This window comes from Mirounga leonina, unplaced genomic scaffold (genome assembly GCF_011800145.1).
Source record: "Mirounga leonina isolate KUSES-001 unplaced genomic scaffold, KU_Mleo_1.0 Mir_150, whole genome shotgun sequence".
Classification (NCBI taxonomy): domain Eukaryota; kingdom Metazoa; phylum Chordata; class Mammalia; order Carnivora; family Phocidae; genus Mirounga; species Mirounga leonina.
In genome coordinates, this window is record NW_023270374.1 from 3,275,295 (window position 1) to 3,293,436 (window position 18,142).

At 44.3% G+C, this 18,142-nt stretch overlaps 1 long non-coding RNA gene across 1 annotated transcript; it reads left to right on the forward strand.

Annotated features, from left to right (window-relative positions):
- Positions 1 to 940: 940 nt before the first annotated feature.
- On the forward strand, positions 941 to 8,406 carry LOC118011075. The gene is made up of 3 exons (XR_004679408.1): positions 941 to 1,001; positions 3,033 to 3,175; positions 8,373 to 8,406. It is a non-coding gene; the product is annotated as an uncharacterized LOC118011075 (long non-coding RNA).
- The last annotated feature ends 9,736 nt before the right edge of the window (positions 8,407 to 18,142 follow it).

An 18,142-nucleotide genomic window follows, 5' to 3' on the forward strand; every position in this document is an offset into this window, starting at 1 on the left:
TGGTTTTCTTGCCAAGGATTCTGAGGCCAGGTGTGAATTTGGAGGGCAAGATGGGTGTGATCGTTTAGCAATGTCTGCCAGGTATGAGTTCAGAGAAAATGGGTGTGATCAATTAGGGATGTCTGCCAGGAGCTTGAGAAAAGGAAGGGTGGACCCTTGGACCCCTTAGATTCCAACCTTGCTTTCAGCTGGTCAAAGCTCCCCAGGGCAAATACACCTTATAGTCTGTACCTTTAGCTTAATGTGTTGGTCAAGAAGACATTTCCTTTTCCTTTAAAAAAAAAAAACACACACACAAACCTCTCTTTCCCGCTTACTCTCTCCCCTCCCCGTTTTATCTCATTTTGGTGCTTATAGGTTTTTATTCTATAAACACTTTGCAGTCTTTGTGACATGGACTCATTCAGGACATGTTTACAGTACTTAATGACATCTCCCTGAGAAATAATGAGAATGCCTTTAAAGGTTGTCTCCTCCTGTGCATGCAGAGGGATGGCTCGCCAGGCCTGCAAGATGAGAGCTGAGGGTCTGGCAGGGGGAAAATTGACTTAATTTCTTTTCACCACATGAAATGGAGTGTCTGGGTGATCTGACCTAAATGCATGGCCTAAAAACCAATTAATTCTGAATTGTGAATTTGTGAGCACATCAAGCTGTGTGTGGAATTCTCGATGAGGCAGACAACGCATACCTGGCTTATTTGCAAAATGTGGAGATTTTTCCACATAAATATACCTAATGATCGGTTATTAAAGTGCAGCCTCAGTCACATTGCACCTCAGCTCCAAGTCCTGAAGCAGCTCCGCACGATCTTCTGATAGAAGTCCAAGTCCCGGCCTGGTTTGACCAGCCCTCAGTAGCCCCAGCCTCCCTTCCGTTTGGTTGAACATCCCCTCTGGGTCCTTCATTGCTGCCAACAGAAGGGACCTTTGAGTCACCGGCCCCACGTGCAGAGGTTCGTTTCCTGCCATCATGGTTCTGAGGTCAGGATGTGCCTCACGGTGAGTATTCAGTGGGAAAGGTGACGAGTCCTTTCCATTGTGGACTTAAGAAAATGCCCAGCTCACCTTCCCTCCAGGGCCTGTGGAGTCCCCACCACTGTGCATTTACTTGTTCTATGTCCTCTGCTTGTTAAATTAGCTCCAATTTTATCATATTCAGTTTAATTCACCCAATATTCACCGAGGCCGCTGTGCCTGTGATGCTGATTTGTTTTGGGGAACAAAAATTAACCTGACATAGAATCTGCTTCTATGGACCAAATAAAAAAAAGCTGGGACGGGATATAAATAACCCTAACAGGAAGTCAAGTGTGGTGACCAGTAATGGAGCTGTAACTAAAACGGCACAAGAACACATGGGGCGGGGGTTGGTGGCATGCGTGTGTGTGTGTACTATGGTATATGTATGCATAGGTTGTGGTGGTGTGTGTGATGTGTGTGTGTTTGGTGTATATTATATTGTGTGGGGGGATGGGAGGTGTGTATGTGGAGGGTGTATGTGGTGTGTGTATATGCAGTATGTGTGTGGTGTGTGTGTTTTTGTGTGTTTTTTGGGGGTGGGAGGCAGTCTTAGAAGGCTTCATGGGAGAGGAGGAGCCTGCCAAATAGGTAGGATTTCTCAGTGACAGAGGTGGTGGGGAAAGGCTGTGCAGGACCTCTTTGCTGGAGGCCTCAAACCTGGAAGGCACCCACGGGATGCCAGGGGAGCTGGGGAGTCAGTGAGAAGAGCTGGCCCCACATGGGGAAGGGCTCCGGCTGATAGGCCAGAGTTGGGGGTCGTCCTGGGGGAAGTATGGCACTGGGCTGTCTGAGAATCTGAGCAGAGGGGGCTGCTCAGGCACGGGTAAGGAGAGGGGCTGCAGGGGCAGGAAGGGAGTGTGGAGGAATGGGGGAGGCGGTCCCAGCCATCCCCCAGAGATGTCCAATTTTGAACCAGGGCTGAGGGAGTGCGGTAACTACTCAGTGGGGCACTCTGTCCTGCTTTTCCTCCTTTTCTGTCTCACTCACCCCTGCACTCCAGCTTCCTGGGATCACCTCTCCAATAACTATAGGCACCGAGTCCTTGTCTCTGGCTCAGCTTTGGAGAAGTGTCCAGTCACTCATGAATGCAGATCCTGGAAGAGGGAGAGGTGACAGTTAACACAGGTGTGGAACAGCTCTTGGCCAATGGAGGGGAGCGCCAGGGGGCGAACACCCCTCTCCTGTCCCTATGTAGCACTCTGGAGGGTCCTGAGGGGACTGAGCCTCAGTTGGCCTCAGTGGAGAGTTCGAACCCAAGTTTTCTAACTCCAGGGTTCAAGTTGTTCAGTCTAGGTAAATTAGACTCTGGTGTTCTGAACGAGCCTGTGAATGCACTCACTCGTTCATTCATTCCTCCACTTATTCAGTTATTCAGTCTGTGACAACACATGTGAACATGAAGGCAGGGATTGCAGTGATGTCTCTACAAGAAAGGCCAAAGGTTGCCAGCAAACCACCAGAAGCTAGGAGGGAGACATGGAGCAAATCCTTGCCCCATGGCCCTCAGAGGGAACCAACCCTGCCCACACCTTGATTTAGACTTCTAGCCTCCAAATAGTGAGACATTAAATTTATATTGTTTAAACCACCCAGTTTGTGTCACTTGTCACAGCAGCCCTAGCAAATGAATATACCCAATTTCCAAGAGTCCTTTGGTCCACATCTTGTAGCGTTACCCTTTGTAAATTCCCAGAAAAAAAAATGCAAATTCCAAGACTCCTGGGGGTTGAGATTAAGACCTCTTTCATATATTTCAAGCATTAAAATATCACCCTTCTTGTTAAAACAATCAAGCAAAACTGTCACAGATCCAGCTGCCTTCTGCAGAGATTATTCTGTGCAAAATCTTTTCACGGAGCTGGAAATGCAGAAGTAGGGACAGAGGCTGGGAGCAGGGATAGTAGGAGAGGGAACAGAAGTGAAACCAGAAGCAGCAGGCTTTGTTTCTTCTGACACACTCTCCTTGTCTCCCATCCAACTCACGAAGCACTTCTCACTTGCTCTCAACAGCGCACGAAGGAGAGGAGAGTTGGCTGAATCTCAGCTCATGGGCTGCCCTTGGGGGAGCTGCCAGGCTGTGATGTGGCCTTGACCAAGGCATGTAGAAAGGGCAAAAAGAAGGAAGAACCAGAGCAAGCTGCCAGAGCACAACTGTGAGTGTCAAACTATGGTGTGGGTTTGTTTGGTTTGTAGCTGCTGTTGAAATCCCAAGCACCTTCATTTGCAACAGCTAAGCTCAGTGGCAGCCCCTTTGCCCCCACCTGACCTACACCCCAGAGTCAAGCTGGCAAAAGGTCAGCCGGACTTTCATCTATTCTCTTGTGCCAGGAAAACACTTTCCTTTGTGGGGTGGGGGTTGGGGATTGGTTTTCTGGTTTGAGCCCCACTGACCCTTCTCTGCCTCCTCCCTGCTGTTTCTTTTCGGAGGAAGAACCATTTCAGAGCTTTGCTGAATTTACCCATGAAGACTCAACCAATAAATTCCTAACTCAAAAGATTAGAGACATTTATGTACAGCATACAAAAAGAAAAGTCTTCCTTACATCAGAGTCCTGGTGTTTGTATAGCTTAACCAAACAGAGAATAATGTTTGAAAGACAAGGACTGACACAGACATTTCTTGTTTTCTGAAACTAGGCTCAATTACTAAAAAAATGTTGCCTGCTTTGTTGTTTTTAAACGCTTTTATCTCTTTCTGACTTATGGTTGTTCTCTCTATAGAAATAGATCTCTCCTTAACCACCTTGGGCAGGTGTATCCCTCGAAGCACAGTCCCCAAGAGCTAAGATTCATCCATCAGCTGCGCTCACTCAGAGCCAGAAGTGTTCATGATCTTTTTCCTCCGTGCCCGAGTCAGTGGGTCTATTTCATCACATTCAATTCAAGGTGATGACCAGGGACAAAGAGAAAAAAGGAAATTTGGTAGAAAGTAACTGGGATCGGAATTCAGAGAAAAGGGAAAGAAGCTAATATTTTTTAAATATCTATTTGGGGACCAGCAGTGAAGGAGAAATCTCCCAATGTTTTCCTGATTCTTGAAAAAATTAAGTGTGACTTTGGGCAAATTACTGAATATCTTTTTTAAAAAATCTGTGAGGGGTGGATGCACTAAAAAAGGCCCCAAACAGCTAGTTATCTCACATAGCATTATTTTATTTTTAAAATTTATTTTTTGCATTATTTCATATTTATTAGGTGATTGTGACTTTTGGGGGGTCATGTTTCCCATGATTTGCATTTTGAAATATTTGTTTGAAATTCTTCAACCCCACTACTTAGAATATACTTGGAATTTTGTTGAACAAATAAATAAATGCATGAATAAATTACAAAAAACTAAGTTATGATGAGTGAGGCATTATGTTAACCCCAGGATATGAAACTGGACACATAGTCTCCTGCTTCTCATGAAGAATGGAAATAGCTTTAAAAAAAACCTGCTATTTTTTTTAATCAACAAATCATGTGCATCATTTTACATATAATTTAAATGCTTTATAAACCTGCAATAATAAAACATCACATAGATAGTGGTACATAGGCTTTGGGTTGAAAATAAAAGTAACAAAACGCTCTAAACATATTTTTTTATCATCTGATGCCAAAGGACAACAGGGTATTCTTCAGGAATTATAAGAGAAGGTGGGTGTCCTCTTATACTCTGCATAGTCTGTGTTAGCTATTTTCCTGGTGAGTGTTCTGAAGCAAGACTGCCTAAGGGAAGCAGCTTCTTGGCATTTTCAAGTTTGAGAAGTTTGTTTAACAGTTGACCAACACCAAAGCCCACCATCGACAGCACTGCGTTTTTGGATTGTGATTATTAACTGCTCTGGAATTTCTAAGTTTGAGGTTCTCTTCCACAGTTGGGGATCTCTCAAGAGCCTTTGAGCCTTACCCACATTATTTCAAGAAAATGGTATATAGGAGTAAGCAGGAGGGGTGCTCCTACCTGCAGGGCCCAACAGTGGGGTGCATGTGGCATCTTGCCAGCACATCTTTCATCTCCAACTCATTCACCTCAAGGAATCTGAAGAGATGCAGAAGTGTCTAAGACGTATCTCCTGGCATGGTTTTGTTTCTTCATTATTTCCTGCAGAGCAGGACTGGGGACTTTCATTTGCTTTGTGTCTGCTCTCTTCGGAAGCTCCAAGCTGTATGTGGTGATCGAGAAATGCTGTGTGAGGAGATGGACCCCAAAAGAAGCATGTCCTTGGGACTTGACATGTGTCTGCCCCTCCCTGATGCAATCACTTAATCTTAGAAGCCCCTTCCTTGAAAGAGCAAGGGGCTCTTAGGAGAAGAGTTAGTAAGACTAAGTCGTTGCCCTGTGATACAGACTTGGTGGAGTCAATGGAAGAGCTTTTGGTCAAGGGATTAAGCTTGGAGCTTGACTGACACACAGGTGTGGAAACCCTTCCAGAATTCCTGAAAGATTCCTTCAACATCTTGACTTTCTTGTAATTGAAATTGATGAATAGATCTAGGTAGACCAAAGGTTCCACCCTTCACTATAAAACTAAGTTGATGAGAACTTAGATAGAACTTCGCAAACTTTTTGGTCCTAGAGACTCATCATATTCTTAAATATTACTGAAGACCCCAAAGAGTCTTAATTTATGTGGGCTACATCTATTGATGTCAATATTCACCATATTAGAATTGAAAGAGAAAAATAAAAATATTCATTAGTGCATCTTGAAAGAACAATAGTAAAGCCATTGAATGTTAACATGGCTAATATAATTTTAATAAAAATAACTATATATTCATAAAAACAGAGAGAAAAGTGGTATTTTTTTTTTACATTTTTGTGGATCTCCTTAATGTCTGGGTTGATAAAGACAACTGGATTCTCATATCTGCTACTGCATTTCATCTGTTGTGTTATGTTACTTGGGTTGAAGTATATACAAAAAGCTATCTTTATACAAATGGTTGTTGGGAAAGGAAGAGGTATTTTAATAGCCTTTTCAGATAACTGGGGATATTTATGCTTTCTTGATGCCACAGCAAAGCCCAATAAAAGGTAGTTTCTGAGAAGCTAGTTGCAATGTAACTTCCTAAACACTTGTCCTATTTTGACTTGTCCTGATTAAATAAAGGAGGGGGGCTTATTCCACTGTGATTAATTTTAAGGGGTGGGAGTTAGTTGGATTGGCACCATGTAACATGAAGACCCTGTCTACTGCCGCTTGGCTCAGTCTCTCTCTCCTTCTGCCTCACCAAAAGTGAATTCTGTTAAGTGCTCTATTGACTAAAATGTGATGTGGAATCAGATGTGAAAGAACCCAAACCTTGCCAGCCTTCTCACCTCATTTATACAACAGTTTATAAAATGTCAGGGCAAAGTCTTTCAGAGTCGACCAGAGACTGCACTGGCTTCCCTAATTCTGAAAGAGGTAACTGATGCTCGGTCGGGACAGAATGAAGAATCAACCCCTTGTTACGTCAAATAAAATGTTCACTGGGTAAAAATGGAGCATGTGAATAATGGTCAGAAGACATTAAAGGTACATGTAATTGTACAGTAAACACAGTGGTTTTAATATGAGCTTTCTTTGTGTGTGAGACAGCTGTCCTCTGAGCACCTGCCCCGGACTCTCATTTACAACAGTCTCCAGGTTTGCCTGGACACTGCTTCACACAATGGGGACTGGCACTGTCTTTCCACTCCCTTCCTTTATGTCCCCCCTCCCTCTTGTCTTTGGACTATTGTTTCCCAACCTTTGTGACTGTGTGTAGACCTGTGTACTCACTAGGGCTGTGAGCTCAATTACCGGCCACACTACTGAGATTCGTCTGAAGCAGCATCATGAAGCTGAAAAGAAAAGAAATTCATGAGTGGCCCATCCATCCTTCCTCAGAACACTGGTGTCTCATTTCACGCATCCACATGTCCTAGAAAACAAGCAAATCTCAGCACACTCAGGCTCCCATTGGCTTGATCTCATGTTTTCATCTGTGTGAGAAGCCTCGTGTAGAGGCTTGGCAAATGAGTTTTCCAGTTCTTTTCCCACCTACAGTGCCTGAACCCCCTTCGACGTTTAGTAGAGCTCTTACAGTGCTTTTTCCTATGGTCTTGATCAATATGGCTTATCAGGACATCTTTCTTTTTTCAAGGACCCCAGAAGCTATACTTTGATTTTTCATTGCAGAGTATTTTTTCTTGTTCTGGTTTGTTTTCAGGGAATTCGTGTCTGTTTATATGGTTTTAGTTCCTGGGGAACATGCTTGCACTGCTCAGTAGGTGGACCTCCTGGTGGAGAGGCCTGCTAAAAATGACTAATGAACCCCTGAAGGGCTTATCAGCTCTTTGCTACCACTGAACTAGTACAGATTTGCAAGAGACACATTTACCTTAAAATACAATGAACACAAGCCCATTTACTTTGGGTTCAGGCCAAGAAATTAATCTGACTTATTTGCAAGTGAAATAACTTCAAGTTCAGACAAATGAAGACCTATTTTAAGGACTTTTGTTCTTTGAACTATAGAGATGTGACTTAGTGCTGCTTTGCTTGGATACTTTAAGCTTGAGGAGGCCAGTGGAAGTCCCTGAGGGAAAGGAAAAACTCCCTGGTGGACAGGGCCAAATGGTGAATTATTTAAGAGTCTTGACTCTTAAAGGTTAGAGTTCACTGTCCATTGTATGCTGGGGTTCACCTGTCCACTGTTGTTTGGGAAATGATCCCTGTTGGTAATTAACATCCCCTCCCCAACAGATATTTACAGGAAAAACAGGTAATATTGAGCAATGGAGGCTGGCCTAAATCTGAAAGGTTGTTTTTTGCTGTACTTTTCTGAGAAGAGCCAAATGGTCAATAGAACTGTCCCCAGAGGACACTAATCAATATGTCCACCAAAGGAGGGACCGTCCTGATCAGACGTTGAGCCCAGGGCAGATCGGAGCTGGAAAGATGCTTCCACAGGGGGCTCTGGGGGAACGTAGGGAGTCTCAGGTCTCCCTCCTTGCATTTGCCTGTTATCTAGAGATGCATCATTTTAATTTGTTAATGAGCAACCTTGAGCATCTTCTATGTGTTAAGAGAGGCTGGGAAAAGACTCCTGACCCAAACTCCTGTGTTATGAGGAAGGGGTGGGGGTGAGGAGATCAAGGAAAGATTCAGGAAGAGGTAACTTCTAAGTTGAGTTCTAAAGAATGAATGTTGGATAGCACTTTCAGAGGTGCCTGGGGTTTGGTTTCCCCAAAAGCAGACTCTGAAACAATGAAATGAGGACACAGTGTTTTTATTTGGGAGGTGATCCTGGGAAGGATGATGGGGGTGGCGAGGGTGGGGAATGAGACAGTGAAGGGAAGGGAAAGCAGCCAACAGTGTTTGTCTTCATCAGGTTTGGATGGCACCATCTTGCTGAAAGCCTCTGGGAGAGCGTGGGGAACATGCTTCAGAGTCATCCCACCTGGGGAGATGGAGGTGGGTGCTTATCTGCCCGCAGCCATTAGCCATCCTTGAGACGATTTCCGAGGCACTAATTTCCGGGGACTCAGACCTGCCCTGTGGGTGGGCCTGAGCTCTGAGCACCTGAGCCTCGCAGGTTGATGGTGTTGAAAGATGTCACACAAGCACACGCAGGAATGACCACTGGCTGGTCCAGGACAGATGGGCATCTCTAGAAGGGACTCAGAGGACAAGGCCACAGACCATTCCTTGCAGAGAAAGCAGCCCAGAGACGGTGGGTTTAAGGAACTCAGATGGCTAGCTGAGCTAGCAACAGCCATGCTAGCTTGGATCCCTGCTTGGAGAGCTGAGTGCCACCCGGCAGTCTTCCTGAACGCGGGTTTCCTGCTGCAGCTCTCCCAAGTCCCTGGGGAAATCTCTGTAACCGATTTCAGGAAAGACCTTAGCCCAGGATTTCTTCAGCACCTCCCATCAGTGTATTTGTCTCTGCCTTGGGGTTTATAGATCTATGTCAGATTCCTGGAAAAAAGTGATGGGATTTTAGGAGCAGCAGGAACTTGGCTTCAAAATCAGCTGTCTCTTCTAGAGCAAACAGTACTCTGGCTTCAGATGAAGGGTTGGCATTCCTGACCACTGGATGCTCCTGCTCACTAGATTTTCATGGGTAGAATTCCATAGGCAGGTCAGCCCCCTGGACTCCAACCTGCCTTTTGAATGTGCCAAGTGGTGATCCACCCCAGGGCCTTTGCCTCCTTTGTCCTTTCCTCCAGAACATCCAGCCCCAGATCATTCAGTGAGGGCTCCTGCTTTCTGCCCGTTGTAAAGGCCACCACAAAAAAAGGCCACCTCTTGCCTGATTTTGGTTTTATTTTCCTATTGATAATTGCACCCCTTCATTTAATTTCCTTCCTGAGCTTGCAACATAAAGATTTCCTTTTCTCTTGCAGTTTTCCTTTCTTTCTCTCTTCGCCTTTGTTCCGGAGTGCTCAGGGCTCCCTCCCTCCAGTAAACTGTCAAGAGGAGACACACACTGGGCAGTGTTGATTGATGCCAGGTGAGCAACTCCCAGTGATTTTGTGTGCCAGTGTTTATTTAGTTGGTTGAAATTTCATTTAATCCTGAGGAAAGGTCCTGGATTTGGACTGGAGATTCACAGACCCGAAAAGGGCCTGGAGGCCTGGTTTGCTTTTGATAAGTACTGAGACCTTGGATTCTTATTTAAACTGGTCGCCACCCCCCCACCCCGTTCCTTTCTCTCTTTTTTTAATTAATTAATTAATTAATTAATTAATTAATTTTTGATGTAGTGTTCAATGATTCATTGTTTGTGTATAACACCCAGTGCTCCATGCAGAACGTGCCCTCCTTAATACCCATCACCAGGCTAACCCATCCCCCCATCCCCGTCCCCTCTAGAGCCCTCCGTTTGTTTCTCAGAGTCCACAGTCTCTCATGGTTTGTCTCCCCCACCGATTTCCCCCCTTCCTACTATCTTCTTCTAAGATTGTTCCTTTCTCTTCTAAGAGATGTGGTAAGGCTCTCTTCCTGTCCGTTCACCTCTCGCTAGACAGGCCAGCAACTCCCTGCAAACCACCTCCTCCTGCCCGCTGTAAAACACTTGCACGTGGCAGGTCCACTGTGAACTTCTCCCCTCCCTTCCCACCTGGGGTGTCTTATGAAGGGGTGGTATGGTCCTCTGCCCTGAGGAAGTAGATGATCAAATGGACCCCCACCCCCACAGCCTTTGTTAAGTAACTGAAATGCCCCCATGCAGGGTACCTGGGCTGTGGTGACAGACCTCACAGGAGTTTTCAAGAGAAACAGACATGTAAGCTTCATGGGCAAACTATCTTGATTGCTAAATGCAACAATTAATTCAAGTTTTAAAAGTCTTGCACAGGCTCATTGACATGTCAGCAGGCCTCTGGCCCCTGACCTTGGAAAGCCTGCCATGTGACCTCTCAATGGAGTCTTGCTTCTAGTGTAACTTACGGTTTCATTTTCTTTTTGATCAAGAAAAGTGATGTTCTCGTAGAAAATTTTCCTTGTAGAAAGTGCAGACAAAAATAAAACAAAATCTCCCATAGATCTTCCACTTAGAGGAAAACCGTCTTAGAGTCAGTGGCTTCAATCTCTCATGGAAACACTGCTATGCATCCCTTGTGGATTCTCATTTGATTGCTGCAGAAGGTGTCGGGGGGGGGCAGGGACAGTCATCAGTTTTGTACATTTGCAGAACAAATCACCCTAAGCTGTGTCAAGGGTGGATGGCAAAGTGAAGGAGGGTATAGAAGGACAAGCTGGCTTCAGTGGTAAAGAGGAAGGGGCAGGTGAGGAAGTCCTCTGTACATGAGGAGTAGAGGGGAGCGTGGACAGGACACACTTGAGCAGAGATGGGCCACTGTACTTCATCCTTGTCCACCTGCTTGTGGGCATTCTGTGCCCATGGGTTCCATCAGGCTTCCTTTGGCCCTGGGAGTGTGGGAGTGGGTATTTGGTAATCCAAAGAGCCCCTTGCATGATAGCACAAAGGTGTGCAATTCCAACCTCCAGGTCTAGGAAAGCATCCATGGGTACTTTTAAACACTGTCAAATATCAAATTATTTTCTCAAATGTTGATACTCTTCCATCACTGGCACTTAAACACATGCTGAATTTGCATATTAGCTAACTCTGCCTGAGGGTGGTGTAGGATAGGGTATATTTCAGGGCAAGAAGAGCTTTCGAGTCAAATCGTGTGGTTATCTATGCTATATACTCATGTTATTAGAAAAATGGTCATTTATCCCACCTTCTACCTTCTATTAAATCCATTGGATCCTTGGGAAATTCTACTGGTTCTGCTCTACTGAATTGGATGGTGTGTGCAGGTTCAGAGCTGGAAACCACTGAATTTCCTTATTCAATAGAATGGCGAGAATGTGGATTTCTGGGACAATATACAAGAGAAGAAAAATGAACTAAGATGGCAGAAAGCTGGCTGCCACATGGGGGGACAGGACCATGAGAATCAGTGATACTAGGAGAGGAACAGTAAAAAAATACTTTCACGTTCTTAGTTTTGGGGCACAGTATGACACCCCCCAGTTTGGTGTCCAAATATTCACTGAAGTCTAAGGCATTATGAAATGCTTCATGCAGTGGGTTTTTAAAAAATGGACACGGACAAAGGGGATGTGTCACAGTATTGGGATGAAATTTGGAAACACACATGAAGAATCGGAGCTGGAGCCTGGGGACAGAGTCGCCCTTGGGAACAGAAGTCCTTCAGGAATGTACAGAAATATCAGGAAGGCTTTGGATTTCCCTGAGGTCTGAGATAAAGACTTAGGGTGATTTGGCCTGTGTTCCAGAGACACTACCTGACGTTAGGCCGCGTGATAACTGCAGCTCATAGAGTAGGTAGCAGGTAATCGATGAAGAGTGAAATGTGCTCCTCCTTGGTATCAAAACCAATATCCATGCCTCATCCAAACTGGTGTTATTTGTGCAGGGAAAGCAGAGATGGGGAGAAACCCAAATGCACACAGAGTGGAGCGAAAGTCAGCTTTGATTATATCAAGCTGGTGATTTAAGACTAGCCTTGCACTTTGCAAAGCAGTGGCACTATTTGCCTCTTTTCAAAGTTCAAATCTGAGAATCACTGAGTTTGGACATAAGTGAGCAATGAGAATTTGCATCTGGAGGAGGTCTTTGGTATGGTGGTTGTCTCAAACATTTTTTGGCCAAATCTCCATAGGTTATAAGAAGGGCACATACCCTAACACATGCAAATATATTTGTTTACCTGTTGTGTATTATTATATCACGAATAGTATAAGGCATATACAAATTTGATTTAAAAAAATGATGAAATAAACATCCTCATGTATATAAATTTAAATATTTTCTTCCCACACCTGTGGATCTGCTGCTGCTCCCTGGGGAGAGTGCACCACTTGGAATATTCCAAGGTACCCCAGGATCTGTCATTGGAACAGACACATAGGTCATCCTATGGGATATTTGGGTTGGGCCAGGAGGATGCAGGTAGGGTTGAAGGGATAGGTGAGTATTAGGGAGAGGGAGAATTCTTTTTTGTACCATTTACATATTGTCATGAAATGCCCCAGTAAAGTGCCTTGAGGTATGTGTATCTATGTGCTGAAATATGAGGTATTTCTTCTACAGAGTCGAGTCTCCTAGTTGGGTATGTACTACTCAGCCAGGCTAGTCCTAGATGTGGGTGACTGTTTCTCTGGTGCATAGGGGACTGGTTTACTGTCTTCCATCACTTTTGTCAATAAAGAAGGACAGGGATGCTTCACAGACTTCTAGCTCTAGATGTCTCATGATGTTCCCCTACAGCACTCTGCTGAGTTATTTAGGAAAGAAAGGTCCTCCATAGCATAACTGGACTGATTTTAACTTTGCTTTTAAGAAGATGAGAAGGAACATTGGTAACTGTTATTCTTGTTTCCTTACAACATCTATCTGGGGTAGACTCATGAGGGCTATGAGCAGCTTCCACCCCTCCTGCTCAGCCACAGGTTTTGAGGAAATTACAGCCTCTATGGGGTTTGAGCATCATTATGATCAATAACGTATGAAGCTCTTCCTAGTACTGCCAGCTACCAAGCGACATATAAGAACAGTGACAGAAAGAACTGCCTATAGTTCAAGGAGCCCAGAGATGGGAAAGGGCCCGTATCTGTGAGCCTGGTCTCTTTAGGAACACTCTGTAAGACTTTGGTTAAGCGCTTTCTGTTGTAATGTGGCCATAATTACTATGGAGATTCCGAGAATGGGAAGTGAGGCCTCCAGGGTCTCCTGGGCACAGAGTGCTCTCCATATGCTGTCTTATTTCACTCTCTGAAGCACTCTGAGAGGGGGTGTTCGCAGGCTCATGTCACAGAAGAGAAATGGAGGCTCAGAGCATTTCCACCACATCCCTAAGGGCCAGCTCATAAGCAGCGGGGCGGGAAGAAGAAGCCACATCTCAGCAGCAGAGCCCATGCGCTGCGACAGAAGTTACCGAGACACACCACAGACAGAATATGCCGAGAAGGGGTTGTGTTTCTTTGGGTGTTGGTACATCCAAGATTGAGCTAAATTTAGTGCAGTGGTTGGTGTATGGTGTATGGTGAGGATGCGGACATCACTGCGTGACTACTGGAAGGGGTTGGGTAAGATGGGAAAAGCAACACAAAAGGCAGAACCGACTGGACCAGAAAATATATTCAAATAAAAAAAGAATTACTGTGCAGAAGATTTTATTTTAACAGAGTCCCAATAGTTTATTTTTACTTTTGTTTTTCTTGCCTCAGGAGACATATCTAGAAAGATGTTGCTATGGCCGATGTCAGAGAAATGACTGCCTGTCCTCTCTTCCAGGATTTTTATGGTTTCAAGTCTCCCATTTAGGTCAGAATGACTAAAATAAAAAATACAAGTAACAACAGGTGTTGGTGAGGATGTGGAGGTAAAGGAACCCTTGTGCACTGTTGGTGAGAATACAAACTGAGGCAGCCACTGTGGAAAACAGTATGGAGGTTCCTCAAAAAATTAGAAATAGATCTACCATATGATCTAGTAATCACATTACTGAGCCTTTACTCCAAGAAGAGGAAAACACCAATTCAAAAGGATATATGCACCCCAAAGTTTATACAGCAGCATCATTTACAATAGCCAAGATATGGAAGCAGTCCAAGTGTCCATCGACTGATGAATGGATAAAGAAGATGTGGTATATATATACAATGGAATATGACTCAGCAATAAAAAGAATGAAATCTTTCCATTTGCAATGACATGGACAGAACTAGAGAGTATTATGTTAAGCAAAATAAGTTAGTCAAAGACAAATACTATATGATTTCACTCCTATGTGGAATTTAAGAAACAAAACAGTGAACAAAGAAAAAAAAAGAGAGAGAGAGAGAGGGAGAAACCAAAAAACGGACTCTTAACTATAGAGAACAAGCTGCTGGTTACCAGAGAAGAGGAGGATGGGGGGATGGAGGAAATAGGTGAAGGGGATTAAGAGTGCACATAACTTGATGAGGACTGAGTAATGTATAGAACTGTGGAATTACTATATTGCACACTTGAAACTAATATAACACTGTATGTTAACTACACTGGAATTAATAAAATAAAATGAAATAAAATAATCATATCACAATTTAAAAAAAAAACCCAAAACTAGATGATTCCCCAAAATGATAGATATCTATAACCGTATCTAAATATCAATGTTTTGTATCTCCATACTTCCAAAAGAACACTTATGGATGCTAAATGTAAAATATAAGGAATAAAATAGTTAAACACAAGTTCAAAAATATGCAGAATAAAGATGCCATGGACACTCTTTATCAGTAACTAGGCTAAACTTGGAAACAGTTCTGGCTTCAGCAATCATTAGATACACACCTACAATATTAAAAGCATAAACATTTGAAAAACAACAAACTAGGCTAAAATTCCCTGTAGTTCCCTGACTCCTGGCAGCCACCATGAAAGGAGAAACTGTACAATGTATTACATACTTCTCACGTGGTAAAAAGGAATCATGACAGTTTTTCAAGAGTTCATCAGTTTATCTGATCCAATTCTTTAAAAATGTTCTATTGTGCACATCTTTGTACACAGAACAGTGAAAACATCCTAATGGACCAAGTTCTCAGCACAAGTTCTTTTCCAGAGACTCTGGGCATCTCATGGGGCAATGAAGGGGCTGGGGCGGTCGGTCGGTGCACCAGGTACTGAGATGCGGGGCTCAACTTGCCCTTCGAGTGAGGGCCCTCTGTCCAGCTAAAGACAGCTTCTGAGCCCTTTAAGGGTGGCCCAGTGGTACAAAGGCCTGGCAACTTCTGCTCACTGTGCCGTTCTTCAAACAAGCATAGACTTTGCCAGGTCCTGCTGTGGTTGGATGGCTCCCAATCTTGCTGCCTCCCCTTTCCTTATTCATGGTTATCCCCCAATAACCGTTTTGCACCCCTGACTTCCACTGGATGTCTGCTTCCCAGAGAGCCCAACCTGCAAGAGTGACACTAATTCCCAATATTATTTACGAGGAATGGGTGGAAGGTGGTCCCTATGACCCTAAGTTTTAGGGACTCACCTATTTATAAACTGCAGTAAGCGCCAGAACTTTTGTCAGGTCACAGGGTGACACTTGTCACTTACAGACTCCTTAATAAGACTCAATAAAACTTTGGGGGAAAATGACTTGTATCCTTTTTACCTTGTTCCTTCTCTTGACTGAGCATTTTCCTTTGAACTCTTTCCAATTGCAGATAACATATTTGATATCCTGTCTTCTTTCCTAAATATCCCATTTTTATACGTTTTCCTGATCTTGGCTTTCCCACTCATGAGTTCACTGATCCCTTGTAAGTTCGCAGGAGGAGATTCACAGAGCTCAAGAGACTTACCCAAGTCCTTGCTCATAGATGCTTGAAGATGGGGATCTGAACGTAGCTCTTTCGATGCCAAACCCTGAACCCCAAAGTCCTTGTCCACATGAGTCCTTTGGATCTTGCTCGGAATACTGTAAAGTTGAGCTGAGGCCTGATAAGGGTGGCCTATAAGCAGCCTCTGGTTAAAATGGAGCTGCACCACCTCTGGAAAATGCAACTTAGCCCCTTCATTATTATGAAGAAAAGAGGGCCTGGTGATGGCCTTGGGTTTCCCTTCTTCCTGGGGAGACTGCTGTTGGATGCCACTCAGACTGACTCCCACACCACGCGCGTGTGCTCTAATTGGCCTCATCCCAGGGCAAGAGGACCCTTCTCCATTTATTAGTGGGGCGTGCCTCCCTCCATCCTCCAGAGTAACCATTTCTTTGCCAGACGTACTTCTGCATGGAGATAAAGTCAGGACAGTCTGGTTTCAAACTGAACCTCCGCAGCCCCACCCTGAGAGACACACACTCTCACACACAAAACCAAGGTTGACGTGCACTGGGACCTTGTTCCAGAATAGGAAGAGGAATGGGAATAGGCTGACTTGCTTGGCCTTTTAACTGAGACAATAAGGGGCTTGTGGGAGTCTCCGCAGGAGCCCTGAGAGAGAGGGCGCGCCTTAAGCTGACAGGCCACCACGAGGGCACTGCGTTTAATTTAACCTGACAATGTAGTCATTACAAGCCTTCTCTAACTTGCTGGCCTGCAGGAACAAAAGGAAATTCTCCCACCAAGAATGTCAAGGAGCCAAATGGAAAGATCCCCCTGTCCCTGTGCTTTCGCCACCCCCATCCTAAGCAAAAGAAATAGAGATGTGTGTTCATACCTTCATGCACAAAGACTGGGAATGACGTGGCTGGAATAAAGTGATTTTCCTTTTCCCCTGAGAAGAAAATTGCAAATGCGTCACTGTGGCTCAAACGAAAGCAAAATGCAGTGTGACTTTTAGGAGTTTTGTTCAAGTTACAGAAAATACGGTGCACAGGCACATTCATACAAATGCAGAGGGGTTCTATTTCTTATACTTATTTCTTTCTTTGCAACAATTTATCAACCCAAAAACCAGAGCCTTGTGTTAATTACTAGAAATACACTCTTACAAACACACCTTGTGCTCTGTGTTTTCCTTCTAGTATCTGATTTGGCTTTAACGAAGGATTGGGAGGGCTGCACAATGTGGGGAATAATTGCCCCAAAGCTCCAAATATTTATTACTAGGGCAAGCTTGCAAGCCACAGTCTCTGACGCGCCCTTGGCGGTCTGGCCCCCATTCTTCTTGACAATGGGGTGGACGGAGGGAGAACTGTTGGATTGTTTACTACTTCAAGACATTTTAAAAGGTAATGAATGTACAAACAGCAAGGAAAAAAGAGCCCTCTGTAAGGTGGCTTAGAGTCGGGATAGAAAATTCAAACAATTTTAGCCTCAAAAAGTCAACATTAGACACCCTTCTACTAAGGACCTACAAACAAACAGAGTTACTCTGTACACACATTAACACACACAACTCTGTGCCGCCATGACTTTCACCTTGCAGAGCCTCGGGTTCATGCAGGCATTTGCAAAGGACTCCACAGGTTTCAGAACCCGATGCTTCAAGTCCTGAGAGCTTTTGGTGTCAGATCTTTCACGCCTGGCTTGTCGGGGCAGACGAGGGCAGGGGGAGAAACTCCCATCCAGGCTGGGGCCGCATTTGGCCCTGAGACCAAACCATACTGGGGTGTGGAGCATTCTTGCCATCTCCTTGCAGTTCAGGGGGACAGATGGTTCTTGTGCCCCGACATCCACATCCCACATAATTAAAAGGCAGAGGGTTACCCTTTTAAAAAGTAAATAATTAATAATGGGAAAGGAATCTACCATCTTATCCTTGCACTCACACAGGCTAGAAAAGTCAGCTATTCGCTTCCCTTCCAAGCATTGACTAATATGATTGAGAAAATAATTCTCATAGTTTCATTCCTTTCTGTTTTGTGAGAGATTTAGTCCAATGCTACTTAAAGATTGCCCTGTTTAAGCAGCCAAGTCTTTGTTTATGATAAATGAGGCTGCCCGGTTACTCAGACGTTTAGCTAGAAATAGGAGATTGAACGATTTCAGAGAATATTCCGTTTTCCACACCGACATTAGGAGTCATCCACACACTAGTGTGTCTGGCGTTCACTGTGCCTTCCAGTTCCTTCCAAATAGAACCAAACAAGGACTACACACAAGAAAGACGTGCTCAAAAAAATTGTGCTCCCCTTACCT